This window comes from Crocuta crocuta, unplaced genomic scaffold (genome assembly GCF_008692635.1).
Source record: "Crocuta crocuta isolate KB4526 unplaced genomic scaffold, BGI_CrCroc_1.0 scaffold740, whole genome shotgun sequence".
NCBI lineage: Eukaryota > Metazoa > Chordata > Mammalia > Carnivora > Hyaenidae > Crocuta > Crocuta crocuta.
In genome coordinates this window covers 41,072-62,209 of record NW_027528886.1, presented here as the reverse complement: position 1 = coordinate 62,209, position 21,138 = coordinate 41,072, and the positions used below count along the sequence as shown (strand labels likewise).

General features: G+C 35.6%; 1 pseudogene; it reads left to right on the top strand.

Annotated features, from left to right (window-relative positions):
• The first annotated feature begins 519 nt into the window (after positions 1-519).
• LOC144225646 (small ribosomal subunit protein uS12 pseudogene) lies at positions 520-914 on the top strand (annotated as a pseudogene).
• The last annotated feature ends 20,224 nt before the right edge of the window (positions 915-21,138 follow it).

The window sequence follows — 21,138 nt, the reverse complement described above, 5'->3', positions numbered from 1 at the left end:
TTACAGAGGTACATCATGTTACATTCCCACTAGCAGTGTGCAAGTGTTTCAATTTCTTCACATCCTCATCAATGCTGTTTTGTTTTGCAATAGCCATTCTAAGAACTAGGAGGTGGTGTTTCATTTTGGTTTGAATTGCATTTCCCTCATGATTACTGATGCCGAGAACTTTTCATGTACTTATAGTCCATTTGTAGATCTTTGGAGAAATGTTTATTCAAGACCTTGGCCATTTTTGAATCAGCTTGTTTTCTGAATGTTGAGTTGTAGTTCTTTATATATTCTGGATATTAGCCCCTGATTATATATATGATTTGCAAATTATTTTCTCCCATTCCATTGGTTGCTTTTTTAATTTCTTGAAAACCCTTTGATACACAAACATCTTTAATTTTATATAATATAATTTATCTATTTTTTATTTTATTGCTCATGCTTTTGGTATCATATCCAAGGAATCATTAACAAATACAAGAGCATAGCCATTCTCTCTTTCACTTAGGCCATGGCATGGGCAGGATGGGCAAGTGTCACAGTCTCTGTACTGCCAGGAAGCTCCACAGCCACTGAGGTGATTAGAAGTGGCAGGATAAACAGCATAAGAAAGTCCATTTGGGCACAGCCCTGAAGGCCAACCCATTTGGAGGTGGTTCCCATGCAAAGGGAATTGTGCTGGAAAAAGTAGGGGTTGAAGCTAAAAGTCCAAATTCTGGCATCAGGAAGTCAGAGTCCCACTGATCAAGATGGAAAAAGAAATCACAGCCTTTGTACCTAAGTGTGATTGGATTTTACTGAGGAAAATGATGAAGTTCTTGTTGCTGGATTTGTCACAAAAGTCATGATGTTGGTGACTCAAAGTAGCCAATATCTCTCTTTTGGCCTTATACAGAGGCAAAAAACAAAGACCAAGATAATAAGTTCTGATGGTGAAAACATGACAGCAATAAATTTTCATAAGCCCCAAAAACAGAAAAAAAAAATCCAAGAGTATGAAGCTGTCTTTATTTTCTTTTAGGAATCTTACAGTTTTAGCTCTTATGTCTTTGATGTATCTTGAGTTAGTTTTTGTCTATGGTATGAAGTACAGATCCAAATTCATTCATTTGCGTATGAAGTACAGATCCAAATTCATTCATCTGCATTCATTCGGTTTTCCCAGAACCAGTTAATGAAAGAACTATCTTTTCCTCTATTTAATAGTTTTGGCAACCTTGTAGAAATCATATGACCATATATGAGAGGTTTATTTCTGGGATCTCTATTTCATCTGTTTTTTATTTCTGTTTTCATACAAGTACTACACTGTTTTGATTACTTTGTAATAAGTTTGGAATCAGGAAGGGAGATACCTCCAACTTTGTTGTTTTCAGGGTTGCTTTAGCTATTAACAATCCCTTTTTAAAAATTTTAGATTTTTTTTAAATGTTTTATTTATTTCTGAGAGAGAGAGAGAGCGAGAGCAACAGAGAGAGCGAGCAGGGGAGGTTCAGAGAGAGAAGGAGATACAGAAAGAATCTGAAACAGGCTCCAGGCTCTGAGCTAGCTGTCAGCACAGAGCCCGACGCGGGCTCAAACCTAGGAACCGTGAGATCATGACCTGAGCCGAAGTCAGATGCTTAACTGACTGAGCCACCCAGATGTCCTTAACAGTGCCTTAAGATTCCATGTGAATTTAAATATGGAGACTGGGTGGCTCAGTCAGTTAGGTGTCTGACTTTGGCTTGGGTCATAATCTCACAGCTCATGAGTTTGAGCCTCACATTGGGCCATATACTGACAGTTCAGAACCTGGATCCTGCTTCAGATTCTGGGTCTCTCTCTCCTTCTCTCTCTCTGATCCTCCCTGCTAGCTCACTCTCTCTCTCTCTCGCTCTCTCTCTCAAAAATAAATAAACTTAAAAATATTTTTAAAAAAGATTTCACGTGAATTTAAAATTTTTGTAAATATTTTTGCAAAAACATCACCAGTATTTTTATATGGATTACATTGAATCTGTAGATTGCTTTGGGTATGTTGACATCATACCAATATTAAACCTCCCAGTCAATGAATGCAGGAAATAAACTTCCCATTTATATTTGTCTTAAACTTATTTCAGCAAATTTGGTATTTTCCAATATACAAGTCTTTTGCCTCCCTGGTTAAGTTTATTCCTAAATACTTTATTCTGTGATGCTATTACAAATGGAATTGGCTTCTTAATTTTTATTCAGACTGTTCATTGCTAATATGCAAAAATGCAACTGATTTCTTGTTGATTTGGTATGCTACAAATTTGCTAAATTTGTTTATTACTTCCAACTGGATTTTTGGGAAGGTATTTCTTTATGGCATATCATTTTGCTATATCACACTACCTTTACTATTGGCTTGAATTTCAGTGACTATCTATGCAATGGTGGCAAAACATAACTCTTACTTGTTTCTTTCATCTTGGGGCTATGAAAATAATTATTAAACACTAACAATGTGATTAAAAACAGATTTTGGCAAAAGCTGATTTAGCCCTTTACTTACTTTGTTTCCTGAACATCCTTATTTACTAAATTAAACCATGTTTATCTAGGCTTATCAAGTACCATCACTTGCTAGTGCTTAATATATGAGCCTCAGACTTCTCTTCTATTACTTGGGTATGACCAAAAGTTGTAAGGATTCAATAAAGTGAATCAACACAGTGTCTGGCTCATACATCAGTAAATGTTAGAAAATGTCATCTCACAGTATCCTGACATCAAATGAAATAATATATCTGAAAATACATTGTGATCCAATAAGCTCTCTTATAAAATAATTTTTAAAGCATGTATTTTTAAATTTACTTTATCCCACAAGACTTCTGCAGGAATAATGTGTTCTTAGTCCTGGAAGACAGGATGATCAGAGTATTAAAATATTTTCTGCTCCTGCCTTCGCTCATTGGATCACTAAGAATCACCCACTGATCATGAGGAACTCCATTATTTCTGCAATCCCTCTGTCACTAACAAGTTCTTTCTAAGCATGTAGCTACTTCAGGGCACCTGGGTGGGTCAGTTGGCTAAGCGACCGACTTGGCTCAGGTCATGATCATGTGGTTCATGAGTCTGAGCCCCACCTCAGGCTCTGTGCTGACAGCTCAGATCCTAGAGTCTCCTTTGGATTCTAGGTCTCCCTCTCTCTCTCTCTGTCTCTAGCTACTCCACATGAAAGCTAAAAAGTACATAGTAATTCAGCCATAGCTTAATAAGAATTAATGAGTTTCAATTTATAAAGCACTTAGAATGCTGCCTGGTATATAGACAGTATTACATAACTGTTTATTCAATAACTGAAATAGTTACATGAAAAGCTGTGTCCTGAAAACCCCAGGTCTTTATGTTCTGCTTAAAATGGTGTGATTTTGTATTTATGTCTCTTACAAAATTCTAATGAAAAGAATACAAATGTCACGATAGAATACTTAGCAAACAATTTTGTTCTTTATATCTAACCCCTTGGCCTTAATTGATAAATAAATAGTTTTATAATTTTTATAAAATATTTAGATATTTTACAAATTTTGCCTCAAAGATTCTGAAAGCTCCTTTTTTTCCTCTCACACATCTCATGATGAGTTATGATTACTTAACTGTTTGTCTGTAAATATTACAACAGATAAAACATGGATATTGATTAACTCCTCAGGGGTAAGCCTGGGATAATTACCTATGGATCTACCACTGGTTAGTGAAGCAGTCACTCTGAAATAATAATTAAGAAATTTAACAGAGATTTGGTCATGGCAGGAAAAGTCAAAGTCTTGGGATTACCAAATTGAAGCTTTGGTGACACAATTGGTAGAGAACAAGATTCTTCATTCACTTTATGATATCCGCATAGGCTAAAATTATAGTGTGGAGAGAATCTCAGGTCAAAATTTTAGAGTTCAATTAGATGTTCAGCTCATAGAGCACCTTGGGAAGATGGAGAACGATCGATTTGGAATCACTACATACTATGAAGCTGCATTATGAAATGTATACTTGAAAAAAGCATTAGATTAGTGTGGAGAAATAACATAAAGAAGGAGAAAATCAAGCATCTCTCAAGGGTACTTTTTTAATGAGTGCATGGGGTCCCTGGGTGGCTCAGTTGGTTAAGCATCTGGCTGGTTCAGGTCATGATCTCACAGTTTGTGGGTTTGAGCCCCAAGTCAGTCTCTGTGCTGACAGCACTGAGCCTAGAGCCTGCTTCAGATTCTATGTCTCCCTCTCTCTCTGACCCTCCCCTGCTCATGCTCTGTCTCTGTCTCTCTTCCCAAAATAAATAAAAACATTTAAAAAAGGATACATTTTAATGAGTGCTTAAAAGAAACAAACTTGCTGACATGTAAGATAGCTGTTCCTTCACAAACTAGGTGTCCTCCACAAAAAAAAAAAAAAATCTGAGATCACTTGTATTAAGAAAGGGGTAACAGATGGTCATACAAAATTTAATTTTTTTCTATGCACATAGGCAAGGTGAACAGAACCACTATTAACTTCGGCAAATGCTCACGGTTCTTACAGCATCTATAGTGTTAGCATAGCTAGATAAAATTGTGTTTTTCTTTGTTTTATGATAAGCCTCATGTTTCTATAATAATAAAATAAGCCACAAAAAAGAAATGGTTAGAATGCAAAGTAAAAGTGGTTATTATGAATGAAAATAAAACAATTTAAAAAATTTTCACTGATGTGCCATAATAAAGATGTGTTTTTGAATGTGCCTTAAAATTAGAAATGTCTTACATTCTTTTTCCTGAAAGCAAGCCCAGCTACCTATGTCACACATAGTAGTAGTTACTCCGCTTGAATGTCATTAATATTAATATGTTTGTTGCTGTGATTTTTTCTTCTCATAATTGTAAGCTAGCTTCTGCATTAAACACTTACTAAGGCTCTATTTTATACAATGTCTATATTAATGTTATTAGTGTGGTATAGCTACTACATTACTACCATATTAATCTGTCTAAAAGCAAAATATAATATTGTTGTTCATGAATTATAATTGTAAAAACTGAAAGTAAAAGCAGGTTAATATAAAATGATTATAAGGGGAAAATATGAAACTCTATATCACAAGAAAATAGTTGAAAAATGATAAAGAAAAAAAGACCATGAATCATAGGGTTTAACAGAGGAAAGTAAAGGATGGTCATTACAAGATGATGATACTTATACAAAGATCATCAAAATGGTCTAGTCGTTCACTGAGTATAAAAATAGAAAAAAAATAAGGCTCTCTAGGACAAGAGGGAGATAATCCAATATGGTATTCCTTTCAATGGTTCCCATTATACACAAGACAAACTTAGTTACATCCTTGCAGCCAAAAAAGTCACTCATGGTCTGGCCACTGCTCATTTTTTTTCTGTTCTGTCTCTCACCAGTTCCCTCATCCTGCTGTGTGTGTGATCCACCTCCACAACAAGGCATACACACCCTACTTTCCAATTTTACTGAAATGCAGTCTACTGGCAATAACAGCCCTGCACTAATATATTCTCAAGACTATCATGCTATCATACATTGATTTTCTCTGCCTGAAATCCCTGCTTTTTTTTCTCTGTTACTTCTTGTCTTGGTTCTATTTGTGAGGTTCTTGATGGCAGGAGCAATGCTTCATTCCTTTTTGTGTTCCCAGATCAGGCCACATTTTAAAGCCTAACCAAATAAACTAACTAAAATACAAGTGTTCTATTAAAATTACCAAACAAAAAAGTAAAAGGTAGCAGAGAGACAGAAATTATTCTAATAGATACATAACACAGGATTATTTCAATTTAAGAAATCACGCTAAAGCTAAAAGGAGGTTTTTTCCTGAATTACTATTGTTTATTTGGGCAAGTTTCTAGGAGGAAGGATTAAACCAAAAAATGGAAAGAGAAAAAACACTGAGCTGGGATTTGAAATACCAGGGAAGTCCAGCATCTGCTATTAACCAATCTCTGATGAGGGAAATAAACCATCATCTGTACCATCATGAAAAAAAAAATCTCCTATATGCTTTTTTTTTTTAATATTTTTTATTTATTTCTAGGAGAGAGAGAGACAGCGTGAGCAGGGGAGGGTCAGAGAGAGAGGGAGACACAGACTCTGAAACAGGCTCCAGGCTCTGAGCTGGCAGTCAGCACAGAGCCCGATGCGGGGCTCGAACCCACGAACCGCGAGATCATGACCTAAGCGAAAGTCGGACGCTTAATTGACTAAGCCACCCAGGCGCCCCTCCTATATGCTTTATTATATTTGAGTTTATATCATATTTCACTTAAGACTGCTATGGATTTTTACTATATCATAAGTAGCAAAAATTTCATAAACAATAATGCAGTTAATAAATAGAAAATTTGAAACATTTCAGTTTTGATTTTTTTTATGTTTATTTGTTTTTGAGAGAGAGACAGTGAGAGTAAGGGAGGGGCAGAGAGAGAGAGAGAGAGGGAGACACAGAGTCCAAAACAGGCTCCAGGCTCTGAGCTGCCAGCACAGAGCCTGATGTGGGGCTCTCGCTCACCAACTGTGAGACCATGACCTGAGACAAAGGTGGAGGTTTAACCGCCTGAGTCACCCAGGTGCCCCAGTTTTGATTCTTTTCACATGCTTTCTTTAATGACAAAATATGGTCAACAATACACTATGGTGAAACAATAGCACAGTTATCAGGAGATGTCCAGAGTAGCCTAGGAGATCAATTTTTGATTTGATAAATTTGACATTCCTATTATACTATGTGGGAGTCTTTTGTGCTACTCACTGATCACCAGCTTTCCACTCTTTCTAGATATATGGAAGACTGAACCTGCTGAATCCCGTAAGTTTGGGTATTTGTTCTATTAGCTATCGAGGTAAGAGAGGGAAATGTCACGTTATTTCCAAACTGTAACTTTTAATTCCCAGTGTGATGAACTCCTGAGTTCTCTTTCTCCGGCTGGGGGGATTGTAGCAAAACATGTTCAGATGGAGCTTCATCAACTGTGTTCCTGAGTAAACAAGAGGGGAAATAAATAAACACCTTCTTTCTCAGTGCTAACAACCCACAAAAAATAGACTTGGTTAGTTTATTTTAAACCACTGAAATTTTGAATGTGTCTAATTCCAGAGCATAACCTAGTTTATCCTGATTGTTATGGAGTTCGGTTCACACCTTTGAAATTCTGACATATATAAAAGCCTAAAATATGTGTAAGTAGATTAGGTATTCAGAAGCAGGTGATGAGGTAAATGTTAGCAAAGGCTGGAAAGGTGGAATTCAGGAAGAGGTTAAATATGAATTTAATGAAACAGACTTCAGTGTCCCCCATTTACATTAAGTCCATCCCAAAGCCCTAGGAGGGAACCTAGTAATGTGTTCACATGGATTTTACAAGCAGATATATTTGCAAAATGTTCTGATATTAGTACTATAATCTCACTTTATTAAGACCATTGTCCCTTTTTACCCTAACTACCTCCCCATTACATTCTTCATGTTGAGTGGAATTAGTATTACCACAATCATTTCTGATATTTGTCTAAGGGAAAATTGAATTGGAGATATATTCTATTTTGCTCAAACTAAATGTAAGAATGTAACACAATTCATAACTAAGTTTTGCTGGTCATGCCAGTGGAGAAATGCTTTCCAGAACATTCCTGCAGCTCTCTGTGTCAGTTCACCTGGTATTGTGCAATAGCAACGTGTCCCAAAGCAGCTTGTACTGGAAGAATGTGAGTTGTGGAGGAGTAACACGATTGGTACATATGGAGTTAGAAACTAGTATATGGAATAATTTTCCAGTTTTCCAATTATAAAATTGAAAGGAAAATACTTTTTTATAGAAGCCTAGTCAAAACTGAAGTTCTCACCTATATGCAACATGGGAAATAATGTGATATATATAACTTGTTGGACGCATGTATATATAAAGTTGGACGCTTAACTGACTGAGCCACCCAGGTGCCCCTAGTGTCATTTTTTAAAAGAGGGTTTCTGGGGCACCTGGGTGGCTCAGTCAGTTAAGCGTCCAACTTCAGCTCAGGTCATGATCTCACAGTTCGTGGGTTTGAGCCCCGCATCAGGCTCTGTGCTGACGGCTGGCTCAGAGCCTGAAGCCTGCTTCAGATTCTATGATCTCCCTCTCTCTCTGACCCACCCCTGCTCACTCTGTCTCTCTCTCTCAAAAATAAAAAAAAAATAAAAAAATAAAAACATTGAAAGAGGGTTTCTAAGCTCTTCTCTGAAAACTTCAACCCACACCATCATACTGGTTCACATTTTACAGTAGTAAAACTTTTAGTAAAACTTGTTTTTGACCATTTGGGACTCAGATTATCTAATAAACTAATAACACTGGGCTACAGTTTGAAATACAAAATGTTAATAATGTACATTTACAGTTATTGGCTAAATTTGACAAGGTATTGAGAGAGATGAACCCAAGAAATAACTGGCAGTAAGGAATGAAACATAAAATCCTCAAATTCAGAGTACTATAGATGTGAAAGAAGAAACTACTATTCAACCACAGATAGTACAGTGTATCATTTAAAGCAAGAAAGAAAGGTATTTTTGAATGAATATGCAAAGCAGTTTTATTAGCAACAGACAAAAACTAGAAACAACTCAGATGTCTATCAGTAGAAAATTTACGGGGTGCCTGGGTGGCCCAGGTTGTTAAGTGTCTGACTCTTGGTTTCAGCTCAGGTCATGATTTCATGGTTAGTGAGTTCCAGCCCCACATAGGGCTCCACACTGATGGTGTGGAACCTGTTTGGGATTCTCTCTCTCCCGCCTTCCCTGCCCACTCTCCCTCTTAAAATAAATAAAAACTTAAAAAAATAGAAAACTTAATAGAAACATTTAAAAATAATAATGTTTATTTATTTGCTCTGGGGGGCAGTGACAGAGAGAGAAAGGGAGAGAGAGAATCTCAAGCAGGGTCCTTACATCAGTACAGAACCTGATGCGGGACTTGATTCCATGACTGACTGTGAGATCATGACCTAAGCAGAAATCAAGAGCCAGACGCCCAACCAGCTGAGGCACCCAGGTGTCCCTAAATGAATAAAAACATTTTTATACAACCATAAAATTGTATACAACTCAGCAATAGAAAATATAATCATGCTAAGTATAATGAACAAAATTTGATTTATGTTAAGTTATAGACAATATTTACTATAGTCACAAAAAGTAGATCAGGATTAGGAATAGAAGGGAGGATACAACCAAAAAGGCCTGAGGAAATGGTTGCAGGTGATGAATATGGACATTACCTTGACTGTGGTCATGCTTTGCTTGTGTATACACATGTAAAAACCTAACAGACTATACATTTTAAATATGTGTAATTTATTGTCAATTATATGTCAATAAAAGTATAAATAATTACTATGAGAAACAAAGGCTGATTAAAACTCATTTTCATTACAAGGATCAAGTCAAGAATGTGGCCATCCATTCATTGTTTAAAGTCTCTAATGGGATGGAATTGACTCCCAGAGTATCTTCACAAATGGAAACATGTATCTGCACAAGGAAAATTTACTGCATGAGTGGATTTCCCATTGAAGCCTGGGAGATGAATGTATCTATAGATAATTATATGCAAGAGTGAGAAAAAACGAGGGAGAGCAAAAGAGAGAAAATTGTATTCAATATGGATACAAATCTTTAAAAAAAGTAAAATGAGAAATATTCTAGAAAAGAGCTTGGGCATGGCCATTAGCACATGCTGCTGAGTTGGAATCAACTAGATGATAGGTCCACTAAGGTTTTAGCAGTTTAACACTACCAAAGCAACAAAACCTAGAGTAAAGATGTCTATGTCTGAGGCACAAAATAATCCTTGATCCCAAACCCACAGAACTTACAACACCAAGAGTAATGCTCATATAAATTATAGACTTTGGGTGATTATGACGTATCAATATAAGTTCACTAGCTGTAACAAATGTGCCACTCTGGTGGGGGGGGTGTAGATAATGGCAGAGGGTGTGTCTGTGTTGAGGGCTGGGAGCATACGGAAAATTTCAGTACCTGCCCCTAAATTTTGCTGTGAACCTTAAACTGTTCTTAAAAAAAAAAAAAAAAAAAAAAAAGGTTTTAATAATTAAAAACAAAACAAAACAACAACCGTGCACAGCAACAACAAAAACCAACCTTTGGGTTGCAACATTTACAAGTGGACTTCCAGCTGAGAAAACTCCTTACCTTCTTACATCCCCCAACTCCCACTGCCACTCACACACAACCAGGAAAGCGTGCCTCTCAACATCTACTCTCTGTGTTAAATTAGTTAAATTAACATTAAATTAATTAAATACAGAGTTCATTAGACTGAGGTGGCATGAATGTCTTGACGGCCTTTATAAGCACACCAAAATCTAAGCCTGTAAATACCTCAAAACTGAAGACAACCAATCACAGACAATTAGGCTTTTGAGCAATAGCTAATCAATAATTTCCTTGCCCTGCTTCTGCCTTCTCTCTCTAGATGTCACTCCCTGAGCTCTTGTCATTGGGGCACTCCTAACTACTGCCAGTTTGCCTCTGCCCTGATCGGAATTGATTTTGCTCAAATAATGCCTTAAAAATTTGACTATGCCTCAGTTTACCTTTTATAGTAGCCAACAAATGTTCTCTTAAAAACAAAACAAACAAACAAAAAACTACACACACACCCACACACACACACACACCCCAGACAAACACACAGAACAGAAAAACAATGGGCAATGGGACATTGTTAAAAAGGCAATGGGACAATGGTACGAAACAATGAGGAGCCTGTTGATTTTGGCCTCCACAGGTTTGACAAGGGGGGATGGGTGAGGAAAGAGGACACCCTCACAGTACTTTGAATGGAAGAAACAGAAAGCAAACTAGCTTTTCTTGGTAAGCCAGCTTGTCAACTGGCTGATCCTCTTTGCTCTGCCTTTCAATATAGTAGGGAAAGAAGCAGTGATTCCACGAAATAACAAGTAAGATGAATTCTTTTTGTTTTAATTTTTTAAAATATATTTATTTCTGAGAGACAGAGAGAGACAGAATGAGCAGGGGAGGGTCAGAGAGAGAGGGAGACACAGGATCTGAAGCAGCCTCCAGGCTCTGAGCTGGCTGTTAGCATGAACCCATGAGCTGTGAGATCATGACCTGAGCCGAAGTGAGACACCCAACTGACTGAGTCACCCAGGCACCCCAGATGAATTCTATTCTAGGATTCACATTTAGTTTCTTTAGGCTTAGGAGAAAAATTGACAAAACTGTAGGCTTCCTGCCCTTTGAGCTGACAATACCCTCTCTTCCCTAACTACATATGTGTTCCCACACACAAGTGAATGAAAAACAGGAGAGATATTTGTTTCATTCCTTCACTTATAAACTATCAACACGTGTTCATTGACATTAAACTCCTTTTAATCAGTTATAAACTGACATATTTAAGGATAATTTCATGACTTCTATTTATATGAATACACATTGCATATTCATAACAGGATATAATATCATCAACACTTTGATGCTCTGAAATAAGACCGACTATTTGGACATTCAGACTGTAATCATTAAGCCATGTATGTCTTCAGTTCTTATCTATAAAATGAGTACCAAAAGGGCTCCTGAGTGGCTCAGTCAGTTAAGCATTGGACTTTGGCTCAGGTCATGATCACATGGTTCATAAGTTCGAGCCCCATGTACAGCTCTGTGCTGACAGCTCAGAGCCTGGAGCCTGCTTTGGACTCTGTCTCAGTCTCTCTCTGCCCCTCCTCTGTTCTCTCTTTCTCTCTCTCAAAAATAAATAAACATTAAAAAAATGAATACCAGAATATTATCAACCAAATATTGTTACTCAGAAGATTAAATGAAAAAAAGTAATTTTATGGGATCAGCTTAATGGCTAGCACACAGCAAGCACTCAAAAAGATACAATTGGGGCATCTGGGTGGCTCAGTCAGTTAAGTGTCTGACTTCAGCTCAGGTCATGATTTCTCCATCCGTGAATTTGAGCCCCGTGTCGGACTCTGTGCTGACAGCTCAGAACCTGGAACCCAGAGACTGCTTTGGATTCTGTGTTTCCCTCTCTCTCTGCCCCTCTCCCTCCCTTTCCCTCTCCCTCTCTCTCTGTCTCTCTCTCAAAAATAAACATTAAATTTTTTTAAAGATACTATTATTTTTATTACATGAAGAAATAAAGTATTGAAGTTGTCAGAATTTCTTTTTTACAAATAGTTTATTGTCAAATTAGTTTCCACATAACACTCANTTCAAGAGTCTCTCATGGTTTGCCTCTCTCCCCTTCCCCCACCATTTCCCCCCTTCTTCTCCCCCTTGTTCCTCCGTCAAGTTCCTCCTAATCCTCCTATACGTGCAAACATATATTTGTCCTTCTCTGCCTGTCAGAATTTTTTAAATGTCTTAGGTATAATAAAATAAAATTTATCTTTGCCTATGGCCTACACACACAAACAGCCTCAAACTCTTCTTAGGAGTGTAGCACTGTTGGATAGCTTCAGTTTTTCATGAATCTCTTCAGAAATGAACTATGCTCTGAAGTTTTCTTTTTTATGAATTATTCTGAAACTATCAGGAGGGTGAAGAGCTAATTAAAAGTTTTTTTTTTCTTGTAGAAAATCCCTCCTTGGCCTAAAGCCAATAGATCAGCAAAAAAGGAAGATGCAAAGAAGAGATGATAGCCTGGTACTGATGAATTTCTAATGAAAACTGAGGGTCAACAGGTCAGGCTACAATAGTGTGAGGTGCCTTAAATAATTTTTACTCACTTTAACCTGCAGCCATTTATACCCTTTATGTTTTCTTCAAATGTAAATGTTTGTAGGGTTTGAAGAGTAAAATAATATCAATTTATAATTCTATAATTCCATAGAATTCAGCTAATGATTAAAAACAAAGGATGTATGTCAATATAAGTATTTTGCCCAAAACATGGTGAGTGGTAGGAACAATATAATAATAGCAGCTCATACAGATAAAGGGGTAAAGAGAACAAATCAAATGCAACAGCCTGTTAGCTTTGGTTGGACTGATTCAAGGAATAAGTTTAGGGGCGCCTGGGTGGCTCAGTCAGGTGACTGTCCAACTTAGGTTCAGGTCATGATCTCACAGTGAGTGAGTTTGAGTCTCGCATTGGGCTCTGTGCTGACAGCTCAGAGTCTGGAGCCTGCTTCAGACTCTCTCTCTCTCTCTCTGTCAGCTCCTCCCCACCCCATGCTCTATCTCTCTCTTTCTCTCTCTCAAAAATAAACACTAAAAAGGAATGTGTTTAGGATAGTTGGAAGGGATCTTTTCCCCTGTAAGCATAAACTTCACTATTTGACACTTCAACTTAGATGTTTAATAGAAACCTCAAAATTAACATGTCCAAAAGAGAACTTCCAATCTTCCCCTTCATACTTGCTATGCTTATGTGTCTCCATCTGAGATAATGACAATTCTATCCTTGCTTTGATTCCAGCCAAATAGCTTGGACTCTTCTTATTTGCTCATGTCCTTATTTGTTCAACTTATTAGCATGTCTTGCTATTTCCATACTCAGAATATTTCTGGTGTCCAAGCATTTTTCAACAACTCCACCACTTCTGCCCTGTTTATGCCACAATTATCATTCATCTAGATCACTGTAACGGTCTCCCTCACCTTTTAACGTGGACTGTTGTCAAGGCAACAAAGTGTATTTCTGTTGAAGACTCATCATACCATGTCACTCCTCTTCACAATATCCCCCAATGCCTTCCTATCTCACTCAGAGTAAAAGTCAAACTATTTACAATTTTCTATAATGCACTTTGGCCTCTTTTCCTCCTACTCACTCCACTCTACTCACAATGCTTTCTTTGCTTTTCCTTGAACTTGCCATATACATGTATCATCTCAGATCCTTTGAAATTTGCTCTTTCAACTGCCAGTCATCAACATAACTTTGCTGAGTTACAGCATTACTTTCACATCTTTGTTCAATGTTACCCTGGGAAAGAGGGCTCTTTTTACTAGCTATGCAACTTAAATTTGTAAGTTCTCCACTTCCCAACACATTCTAGTCTTTTTTTCCAAAGCATGTACACCATAACACACTATATATTTTACTTATTTTTAATGTTTAGTGTTTATATACTACTATTTCAACATAAATTCCTTAAAGGCAGGGATATTTATCTCCTTGGTTGTTTTTACTGTTTATTTTTTATTTTGAGAGGAAGAGAGTATAAGAGGGGAAGGGCATAGGGAAAGGGAAAGAGAGAATCCCTAAGTGGGGCCTGATCCCTATGAAGAATCATGAGGTCATGACCTGAGCTGAAATCAAAGTCAGATGCTCAATTGCTTGAGCCACCCAAGTGTCCTATATTCTTGGTTTCTTTAACTTAATTTTATTTTAGAGAGGGAGAGAAAGAGCATGAGCCTGGAGAGAGGAGCAGAAGGAGAGAGAGAGAGGGAGAGAGAGAGAGAGAGAGAATCTCAAGTAGGCTCCATCCTCAGCACAGAGCCTGATGCAGGGCTTGATCCCAACACCCTCAGATCATGATCTGAACTAAAGTCAAGAGTCAGATGCTCAGCTGGCTGAGCCACCCAGGCTCCCCCTAACCTCTTGCTGTTACCTGCCATATTCCTAGAATCTAAAAGAGTGACTAACTCAAGGTTTATGAGCTTAATATATAATTGTTAAGTGAACAGATACTAAATGCCAAATTATTTGTATTGACAACATCATTTTAGTTCAAATCAAAGGACACAGGGGATTACAAAGATGTCTATACAAATAAAATGGTACCATATTTGGACCTCAAATGAGGATATTATACATATGAGGAAAACAGCAAGCAAAGGCAGCAATAAGCCAGATGTGTGGTAGAATCAGTAAAACTATCTACTAGAATAGAAGATTTGTGCTGTGAATGGTAAGAAATCAGTTTACAAATTGGGCCCAGTTGTCTTGGGCCCAATTGATAGAATATGATAGAGATAGAATATGACCAAAGATAATTTTGGTTTAAAAATGTCTTCCTTTTTATTACAAACAAAACAAAATATAAATTACTTCCTCAACACTGAGAAAGCCCAATGCCAAAATAACTGATACAATCTTATGTCACAACTTCCAAAACTTTCTAAAAAGTGATCATTCTGAGAGGTGAAAAGGAAGCAGCAGCACTAGAAATTTTAAATGAATTTTGGCCTTAAGTGATGTCTAATCACAGCTCTAAGATTCGTGTGTTTGTTTGTGGCCTACCCATATCTCCTTATGTTTTACCACTTTAGTGCACACAAGAAGACTTCCAACTGTTATATGTGAATCTCTGCATTTTCTGGCTGCTGGAACTTATTCTGCCCACATGCAAGTCTTGAAGAATTAATAGAACCTACAAGTAGCTCTCAACTAATGACTATTGGAAGTTGGTGTATAAATGTTCCAGTTATTTGGTCCCTTTGGTGGGATAATTCTGAGATACATTCTTTACACTGACTCTCAGAGCTCCCCAGTAGAATTATGCTAAGCAAAATAAATCGGTCATAGAAAGACAAGTACCATAGGATTTCACTCTTATGTGGGATTTAAGAAACAAAACAAATGAGCAAAGGGTAAAAAAGGAGAGAGAGGCAAACCACCTATAGAGAACAAATGGACGGTTCCAGAGAAGTAGGTGGGGGGATGGGTTAAATAGGTGATGGGGATTAAGGAGTATATTTATTGTGATGAGCACAGGGTGATATATGTAAGTGTTAAATGACTATATTGTACATCTGAAGCTAATATATAACAGAGTGTATAAACTAAGTGGAATTGAAATAAAAACTTAATAAAAATAAATGCACACTGTTCACCTGTCTAATAACCCAACATATTTATTGCCTTCTTTTCCCCACCTCACTTTCTTATTGCCATAAATGTGTCTTAGGATCAGTTCCCAAATATACTATTCACTTTCCAATGCTCTTTCTTTAGTGTGCTATTCAGACACACTGAGTCTTTCCGAGAAATCTAGATATTTCGTAGATATGACAGAACAAATCCAATAGAGTTGAGCTAATCAGCCATAGTTTTCATCAATGATTCTTAGTTACTCTATTTTAATGTTAATACATCTATCTTGTTAAATGGGGTGATCATCTATACATTAATGAGTGCATGCCACAAATGTCTTGTGCAAACCCCACTTTAGTAGTGGCAGAGAAGAAATGAGTGCTAAAGAAATTAGTACCCTACACTAATAAAAACACAGCAGGCAAGTCTTTTAAAAGCTTTCTCCTCTTGTGCTGACCCTTGCTAGCTCATTTCGTAAAATTTGGTTTCATTATATCATCAAGTGGAATGGACATCAGCCAACAGGTCACATGGAGTAAATATGCACATGAAAGTCTTAACACATTTAGCTAAGGTCATTTTATGTCATTTTTCTATATTTATACATGGCTAACTGTCTTAACGTAGAACCATATTTTTTTAATTTCAGTTTTACTGTAAGTTTTCATATACTTATTTTTCAACTGTTTGAATTGTAATATTATAGATTGACTAGTTCCTACTTACATTAATTGCTAATGGGAAGTACTTATGATTTGTCCACATACAGAGGATTTCATCTTAATCATGTGACTTGGGATCATCATAACCCTATGTACTTTTACTGATAAAAAATTAACTGACCCATATACTAAATAAGATGTTTTTAATAAAAATTAATTTCAATGGAAACACACAGGTGTATGTGTAAATCAAATTTGAGCTAGGTAAGTTTTTTTCTTCTATTTTTAAAAAATAGCACTACTGAAATTTTCTGCATAGAGAACTGGCTAGTTCTGCTCTAATCATTTGAATGAGAAAAGGGAGATAATTAGCAAACACTGTATCAATTTAGTTTAATAAAAATCAATTTAGAATAATGGTTTTAGGGGCAATGTTTTTAACTTGCAAAAAAAAAAAAATCAGACTAGTGATTCCAAGAATCCAGAGAAGAAAAAGAAACCTTAACATTGACCAAGTGAAGCTATCTTACACAAAATATTTTGATTTCAGCATTGATTGCTCTAGAATAGTTTTTCTAGAATATGATAGAATGACAAATGACAGTAAATTCAGAATGTTCATTAAAAAAAACCCAAAACCTATTGTTGAAAAAAGACCCATCTTTTATCTCATTACAAAATAGCAATGCAGTGATGAAAGAGCCATTAATATACAGGGCTCACTTAAAATATCCTATATTAATACTACTACATATATTGCAAAGTGCAATTTGAGACTATAGAACATTTGAGTTGAAAATAAAGGATAAAGAGATTCATAAGCTCAGAAGACTTAAATTTAAAAATATCATTTTGTCATTACTTTTCCTAAAGCATTTTTCCCACTCAAAATGCTCAATTGTATTATATTTTATGAGAAAGAAAGAGAAAGCGGGGAGCCTGGGTGGCTCAGTGGGTTTGGTGTTCAACTTCGACTCAGGTCATGATCTCACAGCTCAAGAGTTTGAGCCCTGCATCAGGCTTTGTGCTGACAGCTCAGAGCCTGGAGCCTGCTTTAGATTCTTTGTCTCCCTTTCTCTCTCTGCCCCTTCCCTGCTGATGCTCTATTTCTCTCTCTCTTTCAAAAATAAATACACATTAAAAATGTAAAAAAAGAAAGAAAGTAATTTGGCAAATTTTTGTATTGATTTTAATATTTAATTAAGATATCAATTATTTAATTAAGAATTTAAAATCGTTTTAAATGTTTTAAACTTTGTAGTATTTTGTATATTAGAAATAAAATCCCTTGAAGAACTCTCTGTAAAATATTAAAATATGAAACATACTTATTTTATAGTTTGTATATAACTAGATTTCATTTTCATAAATAGATTTTCATTAAAAATTTATTCATCAAATACAATTGAGAAATAGTTGCAATAATTAATGATAATTTCCTGATTTTAGAATTTATAAAACTCATTTATAAGCTTATATATTTGGGAAATTTCAAGAAAGTATTATAATGGGCAACATCTTTAAATTTATGTCATTGAAAAATTTTCTTCCCCTTCTCTAATCTGAACTGTCACCCAATTGTTCAATGAAATACTATAAGAATAAAAATGTTTATAAGTAGGATAACATGACCAAAATAATATTTTTGGAATATTAACCACCTTCCATATGGCAATGCAGATAATATATTAGAAATGTGAGACACGCCCACCATCAAAAACAACGGCAGGTTTGACCATCTTCTTTTTTGCAAGTTCTGCTTAGAAGTGCAGTACATCACTTTGAAATGGCAGAGAAGTCAATACCTAATATGCTGGTCTCTATTTTGGATATATCTGAAATGGAAACACAAGCTTGTAATGTTGACATTCCAGTTAGAGGTGAAAATTTATTTTGTAAACAAATTTATATCTCACATATATATATTGCTCTCAACGTATGTGTTTAAAGCCAACTGCCACAACACTATCTATAGTTTGGAAATCCAGTAGGATGTGTGATCGCTTCGTAGTTACATATACATAAAAAGAGGTTTCATGTGGTTTGTGCTCAGCAGAAAGTACCAGCTCTCCCAGATACATAGTTCCCAAAGTATAAACCAAGAAAGAACTTCATCTGCAGAAATTCATGAAGAATGAGAAGAATTTTATGGTATAATTTTTTCATTTAATAGACTATATTAAAGCATGTAAAGTTACAGAAGTTACAGAAGGAAGTGATCTAATACATATATTATATATTATTGTTATATATTATTGTTATATATATTATAAATATAGTAAAACTAGCACATCTTTCTACATTAGCTTAACATCCACACTCACCTCCACAAATACATATGCACACAAATATAATATTTGAATCTAAGGATATTCATTAGAAATGAGTAAATCAGCTTTTTATTCAATTGTTATAATTACTTATCTTATAATTAAATTAGAATCAATGAAATACTATGAAAAGCTACTTTTGATTTACATTTACAGATCCTTAAATCTTGGTAGAGTCAGTCACTTTGTTAATTAATTTACAAGATAAGCATGGACTGAATGTGGCAGAAATATCCATGCCAGATTGTTACTTTGTGTACTAAGAAATGTGAACAGGACATTTCTTGCTTATTTCATGATCTAGGTGGGAGCCCCTGAACAAGGTAAGATATTGGCAACTAAATATTTCCTAAGAGTTTCTGAAATTGGTGAATTTTTGAAATCTAAAAATACAGTCTAATTTTAGGGCGTAAGACCATGAAAGAACAAATTCTTCCAAACAGACTTCTCTGGCAGTAAGGCTGTTTTACTGAGTTTATGGTAAATTTGGCGCTATTTATCTCCTAACACATAAATCAGGTCTAACCTCTGATGGAAGATCTCAATGACCTCAGTCTCCCAAAAGGGATAAAAATAACAGATGGGTCATAACATTTTGAAGAATGATATAAGTAATGTTACATCCCCAATATAACTTTGAAATCTGCTCCCATTTGGCAAGATCAAGTGTAGTCCATATTTTCTTTGAAAGAAATCTATTTTTAAGGTATCACAGTCTATTTGTTATTGTTTCTGAAAGATGTTTTAAAGAGCTTCAACCAGGACATATTCATGGGTTCTTAGTTTAGAAATTTTTAGTTAGAAAAGAATTTTAATTTCCTTTATGCCTCAGATTATAAAGGTAGAAATGTGCTACCTCTGGATTTCTCACTGAAGATTAAATTTTTGTTATGAGATAATATGAAATTAGGAAAAATATTCCACACTTCATTGTTTTTTAAAAACAATATCTTAAATGGTCAACTTCAAGTCAATTCCTAATTATATCCTTGTCCTAGACCGTTTCATAGATATGCTGAATAAAACTACACATTTCATTATTTAGATTAGCAATTTTGAATAGTTTTATTTGGTTTGTATGATGCTATATTTTGTCTATCACACATCATCTGTTACATTTCAAATCAGTTTCGATGTAAAAAAATGAGAACAATAAACATGATTATAATTAGGGAGAGTTTGTTAAACGTGCTTTAATATGTCCTATTGTGAGATGCGTCTGGTGTACAAGCAGAAATCAAGGCTAGCATACCGAAGAAGAGAAGATAAACAAACCCCATGGTTAGTTAGTACATATAGAGCTTGAAATTGTTTGGTCTAGGAAGAAATCTAAAATACAATTTGGTACATACAGAAAATGTAATTAAATGATAATTGCACTGAAGCACAATGAGTGTGGGATAAACAGCTTGTGAATCAATAAACCATGAAGCAGACGGCTGAGGTATTTATTGATTTATGATTCATTTATCTCCAAGTTTACTTCATTTCTAATTCAATTGGAACTACTGTATTATCCTTCATTGGGCGAGCTGGGTGGAGTGATTGTATCATTTTATATGAGGAAAAGATTATCTGAATTAATATCATTTTTTAGCTTTATGTGACTAAACCTCCTAGGAGTTTTTCCTATTTACTTACTAAATCTATTGGCTATACCAAAATTTGCCTAGGAACATATTAAAATTTACATTAATTCAGAAATTTTAAGGTAGCATACATTTCTGTTGACTGAAAATCCTGCCCTTTCATTAATTTAAGACATGAGTATTGTAATGCACATCCTATTATGGGTTCCCACATGAAAGCATTCTGCATGTTGCAGAAACCTAAGAAAACTACACATTTTAAGTAAACCAGACATTCTTATTGTTGCCAGGGAGTGCTGTTTCTAGATTCTACATGGATAATTTTTTTTATATTTATGTTGTTACCTTGAGCACCTTCATAGAGGAATCCTAAAAATCTGTTCCCCCTCACTGATCTCAAGGAGATCAAAATCCAAAAATTCAGCTTTTCCCTCCAGCAAGCACCTGAATTAGAACACTAAGTATCTCTCTCTGAGAGTGTGTACAGTATGTAGAAAGTATAGTCGGTAAATGCTCATCACTGGTCACTTTAAAAAACAAAACAAAAGCAAAACTAGTTTTGTTCCATTACAAAAAAATTTCTCAGTTTATCAAGGATAATATGGGGAATATGAGAAATTTGCTGAGGTGATCAAGAGCTAGTGATGTTTGTACACTTAAAATAATTCTCAAATAAACCAAGAAAACTGAAGCCCTAAGGTTTATTACTCATAAAGGGAATATTTATAGGTTGATTATGTGTCCTTTGACTCAA